Source organism: Nelumbo lutea, chromosome 6, assembly GCF_056320005.1.
Source record: "Nelumbo lutea isolate HS-2025 chromosome 6, American lotus-T2T, whole genome shotgun sequence".
Lineage (NCBI taxonomy): Eukaryota > Viridiplantae > Streptophyta > Magnoliopsida > Proteales > Nelumbonaceae > Nelumbo > Nelumbo lutea.
The window spans coordinates 41439548-41460217 of NC_142689.1; the positions used below are offsets into that span (position 1 = coordinate 41439548).

Below are 20670 nucleotides of genomic sequence, written 5' to 3' on the forward strand. Positions count from 1 at the left end.
CTAATTACTCCCATGTCATTAGGGTTCCTCACAATCCACTCACATGCCACACCACGTGACTGTTATATTTTGAAAAAATGACAATAATACCCTTTTTGTTATAAGTAATTAATTTATCTTTAAAACCTTTTTCCATGTCGGGGTGTTTTCGGTAGCTCTCTCTCTCTCTCGAACTCTCGAAACGGATGTCGGAACTATAACCCTAAGCTCAAATACGCTTGAGCTATTGCACTATAATCCTCCAACGCATTGCAAAAAGCCTTATGAGTGATAGAGCTATCTCACCTTCAAGAATGAATAAATGAACAAACAATAAAAACAATGACAGGACTGCCATCAAAGCCTAAAAACAAACCTAGAAAACAAAGTTCCACAATCGCATAAAAACAATGACAGGACTACCATCAAAGCTTAAAAACAAACCTAGAAAACAAAGTTCCACAATCGCATATGTATTCTTTGGTTCCACAACCGCTTCTGAATCTGCAACCCAAATAATAAATAGAATGAAAGAAAGAAACATGGCAAAACCATGCATGTTTATATTAATTAGATGATTATCCTTAATCTTACTTGACGTTCTAGGAAAATTGTGCTCTTTCGTCATCGACAGCGGAGCTGCTTGGTAACCAAATGAAGATGCACTAAGAACCCAAAAGCTCAGAATTCACCACTTCATCATCAAAACAGTTTAATTATTATTAGGCGAAGGTAATGCATGGGCACCAACATGTCACACAACCTATTAAAATTGATGGAGACACATTAGGTCGTGAAGAACTAAATTGGTAAGTTTGGAGAGTAAAAGAAGAACTAGAGAACATAGAATTCTTACAGTTCTAAACATCATTGAAGCAGTCGCAGGGATTAGTGAGCCAATCAATTGGGGTCTGAGCTTGAACTAGAACGACAAATAGGGGATTATTTTGGTGGGGATCCATTTTGAAATTGTCATGCCGAGAAATCATCTCCCCTTTACTGACTCCCTACATTTAGTGTGAAATAGGGAAGACAAGGACAAAAATGGGAGAAGATATCCACCATCGGTGACCTCTCTCTACAACTCTACAACTTAGATGAGAACCGGGGAACCTCCTGAATCCTGAAGATAGTCTACTCACTCCTGAATATTCCCGATTCCTCATGTTAATTGGTTTCATGATCTAGAGCAACAGAATACCAAGCAAAGAACCTTCCCTTGGTTCTGAGCGGAGGAGTAAACGATTCCATTTGACTTTAGCCATTCAAGGTTTATGTCTCCTGAGTCGTTTTAATGGCGGTCCCAAAATGTGTTGCATTCATTTATTGTGGAGATCATTGCCAACCTCATCAGTGCTAGTGGTTTAGTTTTTGGCCACCCAGCTATTTGTAAGAATGTTTGATTAGGCTTACTTGCCTTCCCTGCAAGGCTCTTGGTGCGGTTTAAGAGTTGAGTGTTTTCCATTCTATCCCATTATAAGAAACAAACTAAAGGCTTTACAGTAAATATTTTACTTTATTAAACTCTTATCCCCATCTCTTCCTCTGTTCTTCAAAGGTAGGTAGGTTTATTGGAGCCAATAATTGCAATTTTGGTTTTCTCATGTGTGAAGTGATGAACAGATAGGGAGAGAAAATTACATTTCTTTCTTTCTCTGAGAATGGAGGCTTTTCAACTAGGTCTGTGAGAACGAAGGCATAAATAGAAATGGAGGCAAAGAGGGAGATGGAAACAAAAGCGGGGACAGAAATAGATAAGGAGATGGAGATGGAACAGCGATTTGCTTCTTATATTCCTAAAAACTTTCATCAGTTAGGTTTTATTTTGAAATTTTGAGGAATAGTGGAGGGCAAATTCAATATTTCATTTTTTTCTGTTAGCACTTAACAATGATGTCAATTGTGTATTTTAAGGCAATACATAAACAGTAAGGGTAGAGTTTATTAATTAGCTAAATAGTAAGGGTAATTTAAGAAATTTGCTCTTGAATAAGGGCAAATTTCTTAAAGTACCTCTATGCTTTAGGAAATTGACTAACTCTATCCTTATTGTTTACATATTTATTAGTGGAACCAATGTGATGCAAATGTTTTGTTAATCAAGAATGAAACAATCAAGACTTATAAACAAATTAGAAGAATAAAAAATGGTCCAATCAATTTGACAAAAAAGCAAACATAAATTATAATAAGAATGGCTAAAACAAAGTCAATTTCATAGTGTATGGAAATAATCATAAACAATATAATTCATGGAAAAGAAAGTTAATGTAATTCATCAGTGTTCACATGAAAGATAAATGGCCCATTTGTCAAGTCTTTCCGTGTGGTCTTCCGTCTATTTAGAAGCTCATAAGACCGAAAATCGGTCTATTCCCGTTTGGTTCGTGCAAGATCTCACTACCAAAAGACATTGCACCGAAACAAGGGCTAGACATGTTTTTTCTAGTATGGTGTACCTTGTCTCATAGTCACATAATTTTCAATTTAGGTAGTAAATGGCTCTTTCCTTTTTACTTGTTTCATCATGTTGCCCCAGTATACATCCAATGGAATCTTCCTGTACAAACAAATACATAAGCAAGGGTTCCTCAGGCCTAGGGGGAGCTAATATTGGTGGGTTGGTCAAGTACTCCTTAATTTTGTCAAGTGATTCTTGACAGTCTTCATTCCATTTCACCGGAGTATTCTTCCTTAGCAACCTAAAAATCGGCTCACATATTGGTGTAAGTTACACTATGAATCTATGGATATATTGCAATCTTCCCAAAAAACTTCTAACTTCCTTTTTTGTTTGGGGAGGAGGCGTATGAATAACGGCTTCCTTAGCAGGGTCAATCTCAATCCTTTTTTTATAACGATAAAGCCCAATAGCTTTAATGATGATGCCCCAAATATGCATTTCTAGGGATTTAACCTGAGGTGGAATTTCTTGAGTCATTCAAAGAACTTTCGGAGGTCCTTTAAATGATTCTCTGCCTTCTTAGTCTTAGCAATCATACCATCCATGTATACCTCCAATTCTCTGTGAATCATGTCATGAAAGAGCACTATCATTGCTCTCTGATAAGTTGCCCCAGCATTCTTAAGCCCAAACGGCATGACCTTGTAGCAAAAGGTTCCCCATGGTGTTACGAAAGCGTCTTTTCTTTGTCATCTTCTACCATTTTGATCTGGTTATACCCTGAAAACCCATCCATGAAAGAGAACATTTCATGTCCTGCTGTGTCATCAACAAGTTTGTCAATGTTTGACAAGGGAAAATCATCATTGGGACTATCTCTGTTTAAATCTCGAAAATCCACACACATCCTAACCTTTCCATCCTTTTTAAGCACTGACACAATGTTGGCTAACCATTCAGGGTAGGTTGCTGGTGTGTTTGGAAGTGCATCGTTAAACACTTCGGAATACCAGTTTAAGCATTTATAAAAATTTTTCGATTCTCAAACAAATACAAACGCAATAAATGGGTGAGAACGGGTCATATCCACAATGAAGCAAGGGAAAAACCATTACGTACTTGGATCCGAGAAAGAGAATACAATTGAGAATAGCAAAAAATAATAAAATAAAATTTATTAATGCTGAAATTAAAATTTCAGAATTAAACAAGACAATAACTAAAATTTAGAAATTAACAAAAGAAATAAATAAAAACAATTCAGAACCTGGATCCGGTGGCGGTAGCTGCAGGTCGGCCAGACAGATTGTAGAAACCCATCCTGATAAGAATCGGGCGTCTGTCCTTTCTACAACCCTCAAACCCCTCGAGAAACCTAAGACTTGAACCGAACGAATTCAGATCTGCAAAATAGAGAAACAAACAAGAATTAAATCTAAAAGATTGCAAAAATAAAAATAACAGAAAATAAAATAAAGAAAATAAAAGAGTGGTTTATCAGATCTAGTGGCGGTAGTTGCAGATTTGTTGAACAGCTTGCAGGAATCCCTCCCGACAAGAACTGGGCGTCCTCCCCTTCTACAACCCCTTCTATAGAGCCCCTGGGACCCTTTTTATAGAGATGGGTGGACACAACTAGAAATAAGGAGAAAGATGGGGGTGGCAGCTGGGTTTTAGCAAAGTTATGGATACCCTAGGGTTTCCAATGGATGGCTGAGATGGTTTTGGGGTAATCCTATGGCTGAAAATAAAAGGAGAGGGTGCCCAATCTTATGTAGGGTTGAGATTTGGGCGCCTAAAAATGGAGGGTGTAGATTAGAACATCTAGGTTTGAAGGGTTGGGATTAAAAGAATAGGTGGTGCCCTAGATTGAATGGTTGGGATATAAGATAGAGGGAGTAACTAAGATTTAATGGTAGGGGGGTTGCCTAAGGTTTAAAAGCTATAAAGGAGAGCCTAAAATGAGTGATTGGGATTAGAAGAGGTGGAGGGTGGAGATTAAACACCTAGGGGTGGCTAGGGTTTGCTAAGAGTGAAAAGATTAGGTTAAAAAGACTCCCTAAGATTTGCTAAGGAGAGTGAAGCATGATAATACAATAGGATGGGTGCCAATTGGGTTTAGTAGATAGGAGATGCCCTCCTGTCCTCAGTTCTTCACAAAACCCATCTCTCAACTGGTCTTTACACCAGCTTCCCAAAAATTACACTTCAGCTTAAAAAACTTCTCAGTTTTCTACATAATTTGCACAAAGACCCTCAGAGGTCACATAATTGATTTTAACTGGGAAAATGGTACACTTTGACATTTTTTAAGGCAAAAAATACCCTTGAGTTGATGCCCTTAAAGCATCAAAATGTAGGGTTATCAGTTGCCACTTCTAGAAATCATACTTCAAACTACTTCTTAACCTCTTCTTGAATCTTCAGAGACCACTTGGGATGGAGATTCTTGAGCTTTTGCTTTATTGGCTTTGCATTGGGATATATGGGAATCTTATGTACCACCAAGTCAGTGTCCAATCTTGGCACATCTTTGTAGGACCATGCAAGCACATCCTTAAATTCTTTCAACAATTCTGTTATGTCAAGTTTCTGCTTTGAGATTAAATGGCTCCCAATTTTTACCAACTTTGGGTCATCATCAGTTCCAAGATTAACTTCCTCTGAGTCAACTTCTGGTCTTTTTTCCTCTTTCCGTTCAATTTGATGAATGATGCTTTGAGGGATCTCCTCCTCAGGAGGTTCCTCCTCTATTCCCATGAGAGCAAAGTCTAACTCAAGGTCGAAGTCATAGGCTGGTGAGATGGGTTCGGGTTCCTATTAGATGAAAATGATGAATAAACATGGGAATTGGAATTGACCCAAAAGGAGATTTTTCAAAAAAAGTGGCTGGGCCCAGGCTGTGAATTAAGGTTTCCTACGTACCCTTTTGAGGGGGATCAGGCCATTTGTAGTTCAACAAAAAGATTTTCATTTCATTTGGATCAATGGAGTACAAAAATTGCTTTTGGAATTGAAGCACAGGGTAGAAAGCATTGACCCCCTGGTCTGAGAACTATAGCTTAACAAACCTCAAGAGAAAGGGCCTTTAGGCCCAAGGTAGTTGGAGAAGACATCCAGTTACAAATAGGTTCTTGCAAAGGGACAATTAACTGGGTAGGGTCTTCCATGGATTCGCCTCCTATCGCACATACATCTCCATCCAAGGATTCCCAAATGGCATGGTCCTCAAGCTTGTCAATTACCTATGGTCCGATAGGGATTTCCACCTTGCCCCAATCGATGGGACAACAAGGCATGTATACCTTAGTATCCTTTTTCCTCCTATGCCTTTGATGATGAGTTGATGTCCTTCCGATTTTCTTGGTCTTCAAGAAAAAGTAGTGAAATGTCTAGGATGTCAAGGGGGTTTTCATGACTGACTTGAGGGGTTGGTGCTGGCTGAGGCAATGTTGCTTGGTTACTGGACTTGACAAAATGGAGTGGTGTTGAAAGAGGTACACCTTTCTTCTTCTCACCTCGTGGGCCAAACATGTCATGTTCATCAATTTTATAACCCACTCCAAATTGAGGGAAGGATCCCTTAGCCTTAACAGGGTTCAATCTCCCTTGTTGCTTGATACTTAACCCTTTGCTAGGGTTGAGCTTCATATGAGCCATCACTCGGAGGGTTGGTGCTATTCTCCCTTGAACTTTTCCTTGCCTCTTGAAACTTTTTGATAGAATTCACTTCTTCAAACTGATAAGAGAAGAAACCTAGACTTTCCTCTAGGTGTTGAACTGATGCTTCTGTAACTGGTGCAATCTGGCTGTCCCCAAGGATTGTGATGAGTTCATTATCATGGACCAAATTTAATCTATGGTGGAGGGAAGATGGCACAACTCTAGCAGAATGAAGCAAAGGTCTCCATAGTAATAGGGTGAAAGATGCTTGAATTATAAAAATTGAAACTAAATCTGATAAGTAACATTTCCAACAGTCACATTAACTGTTACATCTCCTAAATTTGGCCTAACTGAATTGTCAAAGGCCCTTACTGCAATGGGTCACTTCTTCACATCATGTATACCCATTCCAAGTTCTTGTAGTGTTCCAAGAGTGCAAACATTTAAATCAGACCCATTATCCACCAAGATAATAGGGACCCTCATTCCTCTGCAAGTCACTATGATATACAATGGAAGATTGTGAGTAACACCATCTATTGGGATCTCATCATCTGAAAAGGTTATGACTCAAGGAGCTAGAATCATGCTGACCATTAGTGCTAGCCTTTCTGGTTCTATACTTGGGAGGACAAGAGCCCTCTTGAAAACTTCCATAACCTAGTTCTTGTGATGTTCTAAAGACAATAACAACCCAAGTATTGAAATCTGTGTTGGTATTTTCGTTAGCTGATCCACTACGTTGTATCAAGACTTTTCGATGACCTTTAGAAAATCATCATTCTCCTTAACTTTTCTCTTTTCATTTGGCTCCTCCCCTATCTTGGCCTTTCCTTTATCCATTGCCCCAGTCACTTTCCTTGGGGGCAAGAATCTTCTAGATCTTAATGGGTCTCCACGTTCTAGGTCAATTCAATCTGCTTGTGCCACCACAAGCTCAGTGTAATAATTCCATTGGACCTTGGATGAATTTTCTTCATAGAGTTCTGAGTAGGGAATGACAAAGGGTTTTTGCGGGAGGTTGTCATTGGATACACTAGAAGGGGTGAAAGTGTTATTGGTAGACTGTGTAGAAGGGACTAGGATGTAGAAGGGAGGTCTAATAGTGCAAAATGGTGTCAAAAGGTGGTTGAATGCATGGCACTAGTACTGTAGGTAGGGTCCCTATAGGAACAATCAACACTGTTGGGTCCATGAACTGCCTATCTTCTTCGATGCAATGAATGCTATTGCTTGGTCTTGCTTCATGTGGGGGCATGGGATTTTTGGTGATCCCCATTGGTTGCTGCTTTGATTGCTCTGCTTGAAAGGTGATGTATCCATTGTCGATCAACCTCTAAACCGCATACTTGACTTGCCAACGCCTATCGGTCACGTGCCCTGAGCCTTGGTGGTAGGTGCAGTGGGCATTCTCATCATACCCTCTTGGCTTAGGTTCCGGCGGTGACTTCCATGTCAACAAACTCAAGTACCCTTCTTTTACCAATGCAAGCAATAACTGAGAGTGGGGGTATGATAGGGGTAAACTCTATCCTTTTCTCTTTTTGGATAAGGGTTTGGTCTGTTACCATCGAAAGCTACTGGGGATAGGGTGGCTAGTATGGTCGTGGAGTTGGCATTGGACGAAATGGTTGGGGTGTGATAGGCGCTTGCGGTGATGGTGTAGGTAAGAAAAACAGTGGTCGGGGATTACTAGAGTAAGTGGCTGCAACAAAATTAGGCTGAACTTGCTTGTGAGGGGATGGGGAAATAACATGTACTTCACTTTCTGACTTCTTCTTGATGGGGGGTTTTCTGACAATGGTTTGGGATGGGCCAACTCCCCCAATTGAGGGATTGATTCTTCCTTGCCTTACGGCCTCCTCGATCCTGGTGGCCCCCCTAACAACCTCATTAAAATCTTTAATAGGCTGGTCAATCAACATTGAATAATATGGCTCGCCTAGTGTTTTTATGAACATCCTTACCATTTCCTCCTTAGGCATTGGATACCTCAGTTTTGATGCCATTTCCCTCCATCGATATGCATACTCAAGAAAATTTTCTCCTTCCTTTTGTGATAAGGCTTCTAAGTCAGCTCGATCAAGAACTAGTTCCATGTTAAAGGAGTAATGATCCAAAAAAGCTTCAGAAACTTGCTTCCAGGACTTCTTCTTTGTAGGGTCCAACATGGCGGACCAAGTTCATGCATCTCCTGTCAAACTCTTTTGGAACACCTGGATAATGAGCCTCTCATCTAATCCGTATTGGAACATATCTCCACAGAAGATCTTAAGGTGGGTTTGTAGGCATCCTTTTCCATCATACTTTTCTATTCTGGCAATTTAAACTTCTCCAGGAGTGCTGCATCAGGGCATAAGCACAATTCTTTAAAGTCCGTAGTTCCCAGGTTATGAACCCCTTTTAGCTTATGGATTTCTTCCTTCATTTTCTCCATTTCCTCCTTGATAGGATCGCTCGCAATTGAGGCTAGCTTGTTTGGGAGGATAGACTAGGAGACTCAAATTCATCAACTTGGTTGACTATTGGAGCTGTAGGTTGCTTGGTGAAGATGGTAGGTTGTGGCCTTGGGGTCGGCAATGTGGTACTTGCGGTGAATACGAATGGGTAGGAATCCCAATAGTTGTGGGGATGACAAAGGTTTGAACTTGGGCGATGTCTTGGGGGTTGGCAGAATTTCTTTCTGAGAGTGAATCCACCCGAGCAGACATTTTTGAAAGCCTTTCTTGAAGACGGAGAAATTCGCTATATGAAATAGTAGTGGGTGTAGCGGTCTCCACATTAGTCGTGTCATGTTGCCCTGAGCCCTTCGAGGTTGTGCCTTCGGTTGCCATGGTGTGGGCGAAGGAATGGGTCCCGATTCTATTAGTCCTCGTGTTGGCCTGCATTAGGCAAAAAATTATTCACTAGTTGCAAGAGAGAAGATAAAGAAATTGATTTTCAACATTTATTGGGACCGATTTGACTTTTTTTTATTCTTTATTTTTTATTTTCTTTCCTTTTGATTTTGATTTTGATGATTTTTTTAATTTTGATTTTGATTCTATTTTATGGGTTGATTTGATGAACTTTGTAAACTTAATTTTGTTTTTTTTTATGCTTTGATTTTTTATATTCGATGAATTGGCTTGAAGAATTTGGTAAGTTTGATTTCAATTTTTGATGATTTGATTGGATGAGTTCATTTGATAACTTAACTTTGATTTTAATCTTTTCTATTTGATAAATTGATTTGATGCTTTGATTATGATCTTTGTTATTTAGTGAGTTAATTTGCCAAATTTCGATGCTTTGCTTATGATCTTTGTTATTTGATGAGTTAATTTGCCAAATTTGATATTTGATGAGTTGATTTGATGAATTTGACAATTTTTTTTTTAATAATGTTCCCAAACAAAAGATAGCTCCTTCATTAATGTTCATTACATCCACTTTTTTCAAAAAGAAAAGGAGATACAACAATCTTGATCAGCTGGGAGGAATATCAATGCCATAGTAAGTCAAAGTGCCTTCGAGTATCGCCATTCGATTTGCCACTTGCATTGTGTATGCTTCCATGTGGTTGACTAACTCTTCATATATAATGTTGGCACTAGTAGCCTCATTCCTAGCTTGATGGAGCTAGCAGCGAGTTTCCTTGGTTTCGACTTCCAACCTTTGCTTCTCTTGAAGTGCCTCTGATAATTTCTCCATTATTTCAAAATGACTTGCTTGGGCTTCACTCAACTTTTTCCTTTGACTTTCCAATCTCTCTTTTAATTCCTTCATTTCCTTTCTTAAATCTGACTCTTTTATTTCCATTTTCCGCTTTTGCTTAATGTGCTCTCTTATCTGCTTTCTTATAGAATCATTGTGCCTCCCAATCCTTACTTCTTGCTCCTCATTTATCCCGTTTTGCTCATGAAGTTCTAGTACTGCTTTCAAGTATGGATCATCTAAAAGGTGCTTGAGAGATTCCTTTGATATAGTATCTTTGGATGGAGGCCTTACTGGGGTGGGGAGATCAGGCGGTGGCGCTAGGGGTGATTGGAAGCCTTGACTGCACACCCAATCCTTGTATGTATGATCACACATCGGCTTAGAGGTTGGAAACAGGGTAGAGAATTCCCTTTTTATTTGAAGCCCAGTGTTCTTTGAACCTCCTTTCCATGTCCCCACAATACTTGATAAAATCAACCCTGTCCCCTTTGATGTCATCGATAGCTGGAATGAATTGTGAGAAGCCTAGTTGCCTTAGGACTCGTACTGGGACGTATGGTGCTGATCCATATCAACCTGCTAGAACCATGCTCTATCTTCCTTCTGCGGCTAAGCAAGGTTGATTGCACCCTTCTTGGATAGCCAACCCAATGTTCCAATTAACCTTTCCTTCTGCAACCTTTTGTAATAATGCCAAATTTTATTTCTCTATCAAGGCAGCTGCTTGTGGAATAGTGCTCAATATTTCTTTTACCTTGTATGTTGGCTGAGATAAAAACTTTTCAGTGTGGATGACCAAATGTGGAAGATGTTGTATCAACCATAGTTGCAAGATCTGGAGGGATCAACGAAACGACCATGCTCTATGTGTCTGCAACATGGTTAGACCACTTAGAATTTCTGCAAAGATCATGGGAACCAAGGTGATTGATGATGCTTCTTTGATTTGATGCAATATTGTGACTAGTCTTGTATGAATCCTTTTGCAGTTAAGTGGGAAGAGGAGATGTCCTACGATAGCCATAAACAAGGCATTTTTCTATCCTTCCCTATTTTTCTCTGGCTTATCTGATTGAAGATTTGGGTGTTGCGGTTTAGAAGAAACTGGATTGTAATGGATTCTTCATCTTCCATCTATAGTTGGGGCTTTTTACATGCCAAGAATTGTTATAGGTTGGCTTTGTACCCCTACTTGGCAACTAGGAGGGAATCTCATCTTCGATGGGCATTCGTAGGAGATAAGCTACTTCTTCTAATGTCGGACACATCTCAATTTCTTGAAAAAAGAATGCCATTTTTTTTGGATCCCAACATTCAAAAGCAGCTTAAGCATTGGTCATTCCAACTGCACTAGTGATAAGTTCATAACATTTTCCCAACGGGGTGCCCCTCCAATGGCTCTAATGTCATATACTTTTGCGAGAATCTGGTCTTTAAGGGGTGCACAACATCCTAGATATTCGAAAAAGGCTTGATCCATTTTTTGTCAAAAACAAGAAAATGATTAGTAGGCCATTATTTATCACCCTTAGTTTTTAACTAGATGAACATAAACACCAATGAAGTATCGTTTAATACTGATTAAAGGAGGGTTAGTCCTTTAGTCTTGTTTGTACTTACTAGATACCTCTAGACAAGGGTTATGCAGAACATCTTTTGGTATTGGTCAAAGGGATGTTAGGCCCTTTACCATACACACACCTGCTAGACATCCTAAAATTCAAAAGCCACAAGGCAAAGCCAAAGTGCACCAACTGAAAGATGAAGTATCTTTTGATATTGGTCAAGAAAGGGTTAGACTCTTGCCATATGCATACCTACTAAATACTCCAAGAAATTAGGAAGGTTGAAATTGTCATTTGATGTTATTTCTCAAGAGTTGAACTCTTAGAGTTATGCATTTACTTAGCTTTGAAATGGGCATGGGATGAAAAATAGTAGATGCCGAAATGCCCTTTTGATGCTACTTCTCGAGAGTTGAGCTCATGGAGTCATGCATCTACTTAGCCTTGAGATGGGCACATGATGAAGCACATAAGGGGTCAAAATTGGCCTTTTGATGCTTCTTCCCAAGAGATAATCTCATAAGGGAATGCATCTACTTAGCCTTGAGAACAACCTTGAGTGGCAATATAGGCTTTTTTTTTTTTAAGTATCTCAAATGGGATGTTTAGATTTGGAGAACTTAATGGATTTTGATCTTGATTTCAGATTGGATTAAGTTTTTAAATTTTGATCTTGGGTGTAGCATTGACACTTAAGGGGTATTTTGATGTTTTTTGTTTAGATTAAGCTTTTTTCTTTTAAGGGATTTAAAGTTTATTTTGATCATACTTCCAAGGATGGTAACCACATAGTGCAACATTCTTTGTGTCCTAAGGTCCTTCTATCCTACTTCCATCTAAGGCTCCTATGTATGGGTATTCTATGTGCAATGCATGAAGTTGTTGGGGGAGTTCTAGAATTTAAGGTTCCAACAAGGTTGCTAGCCTTCAAACTTCCACCCATGGACAAATGGCTTCTTCGGTTGATGGTTAGTTTGAAGGTTTTGGTGGAGCTTTTAAAGACCAAAATCTAGGGGCACATACCTACTACCCTTCCTCTAATAGGTGAAATGGGATTCTAATTTTATTTACATGAGAGTGTGTGTGACTATGAGTGTTCAAGCATGCAAGAAAATTGAATAAGAAAGCAATAAAACAAAAAAACAAGGGGAGAATGCAGCCACATGTTTAAGTTTTCAAGCAACTCTACAAGTTTTCAATTGGCCACATTTAGGGATCTAGTAGAAGCTAGGTTTTCTCAATGCTTTTTAACTAAAACAAAGAGAAAGAAATAAACAAGGAACAAATGCAATTTACTACTACCCAAAACTAAGCTAATCACAATCAGTTATAGAGAAATAAAAAACTATAAAATTTGAGAGATTCCCAAAGGAAAAGAAGGAGAAGGAAAAAAAAGCCCCAAAAAGAAACAAAGAAAAATAAAGGGAAAAAACCTAAAAAAACAAAAAAAAAGGAAAAAGCGTGCTACGACAGAGGGTGCGATGCGATAAACGGGCGCGAGAAGGATAGATGGGTGCGATTTCGGTGCGATGAGTGGGAAGGAGGTGTGATGAGATTGAACTAAGTTGTGATGAGGTTGATCTGAGTTGCGATGAAGTTAGGTTGAGTTACAATTTTGGGCTTCTGGGTTGCGATGAGGGTGATCTGAGTTGCGATTTTGGGCTTCTCGGTTGCGATGAGGGTGATCTAAGTTGCGATGAAGTCAGGCTGAGTTGCGATTTTGGGCTTCTGGGTTATGATGGGGGTGATTTGAGTTGCGATGAAGTCATGTTGAGTTGCGACTTTGGGCTTTTGAGTTGCGATGAGGGTGATCTAAGTTGCGATTTTGGGCTTCTGGGTTGCAATGAGGGTGATCTGCACTAGGAAGGTCTATTACGCCCAACCTTCCTGAGGTGCAATTTTGAACCGCAAATCAGCAATTCTTGAACTTACCAATGCAAAACAAAATGAAATAAATCAAGCCAGAATAACACCCAGTAAAGGTTTTGATTTCCCTAGTGGAGTCGCCAGCTGTGAGCTCCAGAAAGCTCATGGCCGGCTCAAAGGAGTTGGAGTCACCGCTCAATTTTTAGAGGAAATGGGCCCTCATTTTAGGGTTTGAAAAATGGTTTACTGGCCTTGATAGTGACTCCATTCTTTTTCAAAGGAAAGACACTGAACCAAAAGGCTTTGGGTTCAAAGGATTGGGAGAGGGAAGGTGTTAGGCACCCCTCTTTCCAAGCTGTTATAGTAGCCCATTACGGGAGTAATTTGGGCTCAAATTCTGGTAGAAATACGTACTAACGAGATTGTTCAAAGCTCTTGAAATCTGGCGAAAATGTTCTCAATTTCGCTTAGAATTGATTAGAGGTGATGTTATCAGGTCTTAGTTACTAATTTCCCTAAGACCCTCGCCTCTCTACCTCTTTTTCTCAATCCAAATGAAGCTGGGAATGCAAATTCCCCAAGATTTCAAAGCTTTAAGCAACCTAAAACTAAACTAAAAGCAAAGAGACGATGAAATGAGAGGCTTACCTCTCATGTACGACCCTGAAACAAGCTTTCTAGTAGTTGAAGGGACTTCAAATGAAAACTTGAACTAGGCAGGAGCTAGGGTGGGCATTTCTAGTGTTAAATCTAGAAAACAGAGGATGAGGCTTGAGCTTGGCTTCAAGGATTCCAGGATTTCAAGCAAGCTTGGTGTGTTATAAGAGTTGGAAAACTCTCTTCCCCTTCAAGCTTGAGCTGAGCCTCTCTTTATAGAGAAAATGGAGGGAGATGGGTCTGAAACTTATCCAGCTATAGTGTCTGTAGTTCAATAGAGTTTTTTCACCGAAATGGGCAAGGATTTTGAGAGAAAGGGGCTTGTAGTTGACCCTTCCTTCTTTGTGCAGCAAATCTTCTCGATTTTGGGTGGTTTCTCATGGGTTTCATGTGTCCAATGAGGGATTGGGGCATGCCAGACCTTGCAGCCCAGTATTTGGGATTGTTTGTGGCAAAAAAACATAAATTTGAAGAACTTTTAAATGCTATTTTGTCTTTTCTTGATTTTAAGTAGGGGCCCGTTTGGCATTTTGGGTTTTTTTAAGCCTATTAGGCTCAAAATCATTGGTCTAGGTGTTTTAATGGAGTTAAGTAAGGATCTAACGTCAGTTCCCACCCACTTAAGATCCTAGGTTGGACCGCTGATGTGGTAGTTCAATCGGGTGCATAAAAAAGGTATCTCTCTAGTTTAATGGTCAAACAGATGAATCTGGTAATGAACTTTGGTGTGCTGGGGTTCTTTTGGGTCTCTGAACACAGTGGTGAGGTCTGATCTGACATACACGGTTGGGAAGGTTGAGATCTGTGGCTTACAAGTTTGGATCAATATGATTTGCTAAAATAGAATATTTATTTGATGAAGGGTTAAATAGGGGATTTTTGGAATAAAATTTGATGGGTAGGCATTTTCAAACATCCCAAATCTGATGGAAGTGATGGATCTTTGATCAGGGGTGTAGATTGACTGATTTAGTTCAGATCATGGTCTTAGCTTATGGTTTTTCAATCAATGAGATGGTCCGTAATGGAATCTTACTTTTTCAATAGTCAAATGGAGGTGTTTAGTCGTGAAATTTGACGTGATGGGGTTCTTTGGGCCACTAAACATGGTGGTGGGGTCTGATTGGAGTTTTGTGACCGGTGAGCTTTTGATCAATAAGATTCACCAAAATAGAATACAGGCTTGATGCTAGGTCAAACGAGGGAATTTTGGGATAAAATTTGGTGGGTAGGTATGGATTGAGATTATGAGGCTATTAGAAGGGTTTAATCGTGTTAGGTGTGTATAGATCACAAGTTTTAGGTTTGAGGAGTGTCGTAGTGTTATGTACGTTGAAATGAAATCTCTGATGATTGGCCAAATCCAGGAATTTGGGGTTGAAATTTCACGTGATTGGTTGTTTGAAGATTTTGTTTCACATGATGGAATTTGATCAGGGATCAGGTATGGTGATGTGGCATAATCAAGACCATCAAAAGGGGATCAATTAGATTTAACAATGGATTTTTGGGCATTTGAGCTAAAATTTGGTTTCTTAGGGTTTAGGCATATTTTAAAGTGATTGGTGTGGTCCGATCGGGCATTCGGAATGTAGGAGATGGGTCAAAGAAGGGACTGAGCAAAAATTGGGTGCTAACAAGTACTAAACAACGTATACAAAGCTAGTTGTGAAGATGTCACAGTTACACTATTTCGTCGACTACAACGGTTTAGGGTATTATTAGCCTGTGATGAAGTGGTATTCTACCAAGGTACAAAGAGAATGTGATACATGCATCCCTCAGATGGATGACAGAGAATGTTTAGCAGTCTGTGAAGAAGACTGGAGGAGAATGTATATAGAATACCTACAGGAGCACACGTTGCCTATTGACATGACATTGATAAGGAAGCTATTGTCTAACGTCAAGCGATTCTACCTCCAAGACGGAGTACTATATAGGAAGTTGCACATAGGAAAACCTTTGCGATGCCTGGCTGGCAATGAGATTGATGGAGTGTTGAAAGCAACCCATAGTTCCGAACTTGTAGCTCATCAAGGGCAACTGGCGCTACACAATTACATCCTACACCTAGGGTTCTATTGGCCGACCATGATGGAAGATATGTAGTGGGCATGTGCACAAATGTCACAAGTGCCAAATTCATGGTGAAAGAATACATAAGCCTACCAACAACCTCCACCTAGTCATCACACCCTAGCCATTCCACACTTTGGGGGTAGACCTAATAGGCAAAATACACCCACCTTCTAGAGGGTACTGTTTCATCATTGTAGCCATAGATTATTTCACTAAATGGGCAGAAGCAATGCCCTTGCGATGAATTTATGTAGCTAGCATAGCAAACTTTCTAAGAGAAAACATAGTCCATAGATTCGGAGTACCGATGCGGATATTGACAGACAACGACCTATCCATAAAAGCCAAGAAGTCTATGACCTGGTAGGGTTGTATGGTACAAGATTAGGAACATCCACAACATATTACCCCTAGGGAAATGGTCAGGCAGAGGCCACAAACAAGACTCTACTAAGGATGTTGAGCAAAATAGTGGCCGATAATCAAAAGGATTGGGCAGATAAGCTGTCAGAAACCCTTTGGGCTTATCGCACATCTATAAGAAAAAGTACATAGGCAACGCCCTACTCCTTAGTCTATGGTCAAGAAGCAGTACTTCCAGTAGAGATAAGAGTTGTATCCGCTAGGATAGCCCTCACGATGGGTAAGAAGATTAGGCCAGAGGACTTAGATTCATTACTTGTAGATAGACTCAAGGTAGTCAACAAAGCTAGAGATGCAGCCTCATAGAAACAGAGCAAGTACAAATAAGCCCTAGACAACAACTTCAATAGACACCTGAGACCCAGAAATTTCAAAGAAGGGGATAAAGTACTAAAGACGGATCTCAATGCTCGGTAGGGTAAGTCTGCGGGAAAGTTCGCATTAACATGGGAGGGGTCATACTTAATAAAAGAAGCCCATAGTTTGGGCTACTATGTATTAGGAACTGTGGAGCCAGATGAAAAGGATGAAACCATAAATGGTTACTGGTCAAAACCTTACTTTGATTAGCTCTGTGTTTTTGTAATCACATGTTTTAGGAATAAATTTGCGATGTTTTAAAGTACTCTTTAATAGTCACTCTTTTGATCTGATATAAAAGAATTCTGATTGTGATGAAGTTGTTTTACTTATTTACCCTTCAATTATGATTACACGCATTTGTACATTGTGAAAGTAGCAAACTGAATGGTACACTACAATTTGCTCCAATATATGCCACAGACTTGCTTAGATATATATGTTGTTATGATTCTACAATCTGTTCTACTATGCTCTCAAAGCCCCAGTAACCTCAGACACTCTATACTGCATGCTCCAAGCGAAGGCCCTGGCAACCTCGGGCACTCTATACCGCATGCTCCATGTGAAGGCCCTGACAACCCCAGGCGCAACTCAAAGCCCTGACAACCCCAGGAACTCTATACTGCATGCTCCATGCGAAGGCCCTAGCAACCCCAGGTGTAGCTCAAAACCCTGGAAACCCTAGGCACTCTATACCACATGCTCCATGCGAAGGCCCTGGCAACCCCAGGCACAGATAAAGCCCCAGCAACCCTAGGCACAGATGAAGCCCTGGCAACCCCAAGCACAAATGAAGCCTTGGAACCCCAAGCACAGATAAAGTCCGGGCAACCCTAGGCACAGATAAAGCCCTAGTGACCCCCAAGCACAAATGAAACCCTAGCAACCCACAAGCGCAGATAAAACCCCGACAATCCCAGACACAAATAAAGCCCTGGCGACCCTCAGGCACAGATAAAGCCCTGGCAACCCCCAGGCACTGATAAAACCCTGCAATCTCCGACAAAGGTCAAGCCCCAACACCTCAAGTGTAGACAAAGACTTGCAAAACCAGGCGGGATACACCCTCATGTAATTACTGGGGGAATTTGTTAGCAACATCAATGATTTCCCCAAATTCATGAACACAATGCATGGTGTGTCCGGAAGCGCATTGTTAAATACTCCGGAGCACCAGTTTAAACATTTATAATTTTTACCATTTCTCAAACAACTACTAACGTTGTAAATGGTGAGAATGGGTTGTATCCATAGGGAAGCGAGGGAAAAATTATTACAAACCTTAATCCGGGTAAATAAAATGCAAAGGGAAATTGTAGAATCACAAAACATTCATTAATTAAATTGGAATTAAATAAAAATGGAGTTGGAACACTGCTGAGAATAAAATAAATAAACAAAAAAAAATTAAAAAGAAGAAATTCGTAATTCGATTAGAGGTAGCAGTCTCTGAATCTCGCTATTGACCCTCGAACTTCTCGAGCTAGTGTTAGATAGTCTTGTATGCCCTTAGCTTCAATCGGATTTGATGTACTTTTGTTATTTAGTGGAAATAAATTAAAGTGCATGTTTGATTCATGTTGTTTGGTATAGTTCTGTGTAAGACCCTAAAACTAGACACTTATAGAAACTTGTGTTAGTTTTAAATTTTCACAGCCATTGGATAAGTCTGGGGAGATTTATCCTGCCAAGGCTGATACTGATATGCCACCAAGTGTTGGGATGGCTTGTTTCGACCATCAGGGTAAGACCCAAGGCACATGTAGTATGGGATTGCTTGAACCCTTGAACCGGACCAGATTTCCAGTATTGCCCTAGACCTTGGAGACAGATGGGCAAAACTGGAAAGTTACACCTGACCCCTAGACTCGATTATGACACATCACTAGGTGTCGGATCGGGCTGTCTTTGATGTGTCAATCAGTGAGATCCTTAGTGGGGGTCAAAACCTGGACATGTTGGGGCAGTCTGAGAATTCATTTGAGTGAGTGGTCATAGTGACAGGATCAGCCCCTTTGTCAGACAATGGTAATGATCGGGAATGCACTCTCTTTGATGGAAACCAAACTACCGGCAGTTGATTTCAATCATTAGAATTTTGTTTTACAAAATTAATATGTATATGTATATGTACGGTTTCAAAAGATTTGCAAAAGGTTTTAATTCCCGGTATCCATGTGAGTAGAGAGTGCGACACTGTTCCTTGTAGCCGAGGGAGAGGTCTTCTCTTGTCGGGCAGTGCTTGATCATTAAGGGCTGAGAGATTAAGTGTAAGACCATTTAGGATAATACCTGATGGGCTAATCTTGCACCTGCCCACAGTCCCTGGATTTTTATAAGATGGCTTGGCCTAGGGACCACTTAATGTAAGTGTTGGGCCCACAGGGTCCATGTGATGGGCTCAAGGGGGTCACTGAGTCTTTCAGTGAATTCGGCTGGGCCTTGTAATAAAGGCTGGGCCAAACCCATGTGGCCGGTGTGTAGATCAATGCTTGGGTCCCACGCCATACAAAGAAGCCCAATTGGGCAGCAGGTTGGAAATTGGTTAAACACTGAACACTTAATGGGCCAAAAGCCCATTTCAAACTAGGCTGATATGATCACCAGTTCATGGGGCGAATCTGAGATTAGTGTTGGTAAAAGGATTGGGTCTTTGACCTTATCCACTCTAAGAGACCAAATTCAAATTAGATTTGAATCTGGTAACCTTCTGATAAGATCAGGAGTTAACTAACTTAATCTACAGATATGATTAAGATTAACCTCTGTCCAAATACTGATTTGGATTGGGAAAACTCCCAAAATATTGGGAGGTTTCTTAATCAAGAAGAAAGAGGAGAAAACCCTAGCAGAGATATCAGATTTTGAACTAGGGGGTTTGAGCAAGCAAGAAACACATCCTGCAATCTGAGATTTGATCTCTCACAGACTCCAGAGAGAAGAGACAGTTCTGCCCTCTTCGTCCCTGGACTTCTCCTCCTCCAGCCGCCGCCACTCCCTATTGGAAGATTGGATCTTTGTAGCAACAGGAAGTCAAGAAAGCAGTTCTTAACAATAGTCTTGCAAGAAAGACAAAAGGATTCAGTGTTCAAGGTTTCCAGAGGGTTCTTGTGAAGAATCCAGTGTTTAGGACGCACCCTGCTGGTTTCGTTCCATCCATAGCTGTGTCATCTTCAGCAGGAGCGGATCTTGGTTACTTCTTTGGGCGTGAACACCAACTTTGGGAGATATTATTTCTCCGGATCAGGTATAATCCTTCCTGTTTCCTTTTGGTTCAAATCTGGTTTGTTTATGGTTCAAGTAGGATCCTTGAATAAAGTATTCTAAATTTAGGGAATATGATTCCTAGTTGGAAGAAGGTAGGAATTTTTTTTTTGAAATTCGCCCTCCATTCTGCACCCTTCTTGGCGTCCATTAGATGGATCCTACCATTCTTTTAGCTAGGCCTTCTGTCTTACCTGGCCAAATTTCAGATCTACAGAAAAGAAATAAAGTACAAATTAAATATAATAAAAATAAAATTTGCAGAAAGGAAAAATAAAGTAGAAATTAAAGAACATAAAGTAATTCTAAAACTGAAGAAAAAATGGTTGGGATTCAAATCCAGAGGTGGTAGTAGTGGTGTTGGCGAACTGCAAAGTGGAACCCCTCCTCTTGCCTAGGCGTCCTTTTCTTCCTCTACCCTTGAACTTCTCAAGATTAGCCTTCCTTATTACTTGGGTGAATTGACCAACTCCTTTTACAGGGCCCCTAGGATGCTTTTTTTAGAGAAGGGTAGACACAACTAGAAATAGAGAGAAAGATAGGGGGAAACAACTGGGATTTAGCAAAGTTAGGGACGCCCTACGGTTTCTAATGGATGGCTAAGATGGTTTTGAGGTGACCCTATGGCTGAGAATGAAAGGAGAGGGCACCCAATATTATGTAGGGTTGGGATTTGGGTGCCCTAAAATTGAGGGTGTAGAT

The 20670-nt window shown here is 40.2% G+C and overlaps 1 long non-coding RNA gene across 1 annotated transcript; it reads right to left on the reverse strand.

Moving 5' to 3' along the window:
• Positions 1 to 382: 382 nt before the first annotated feature.
• LOC148848733 (uncharacterized) lies at positions 383 to 1347 on the reverse strand. The gene is made up of 3 exons (XR_016100373.1): positions 836 to 1347; positions 574 to 742; positions 383 to 483 (listed from the first exon to the last, which is right to left on the reverse strand). It is a non-coding gene; the product is annotated as an uncharacterized LOC148848733 (long non-coding RNA).
• Positions 1348 to 20670: the final 19323 nt, after the last annotated feature.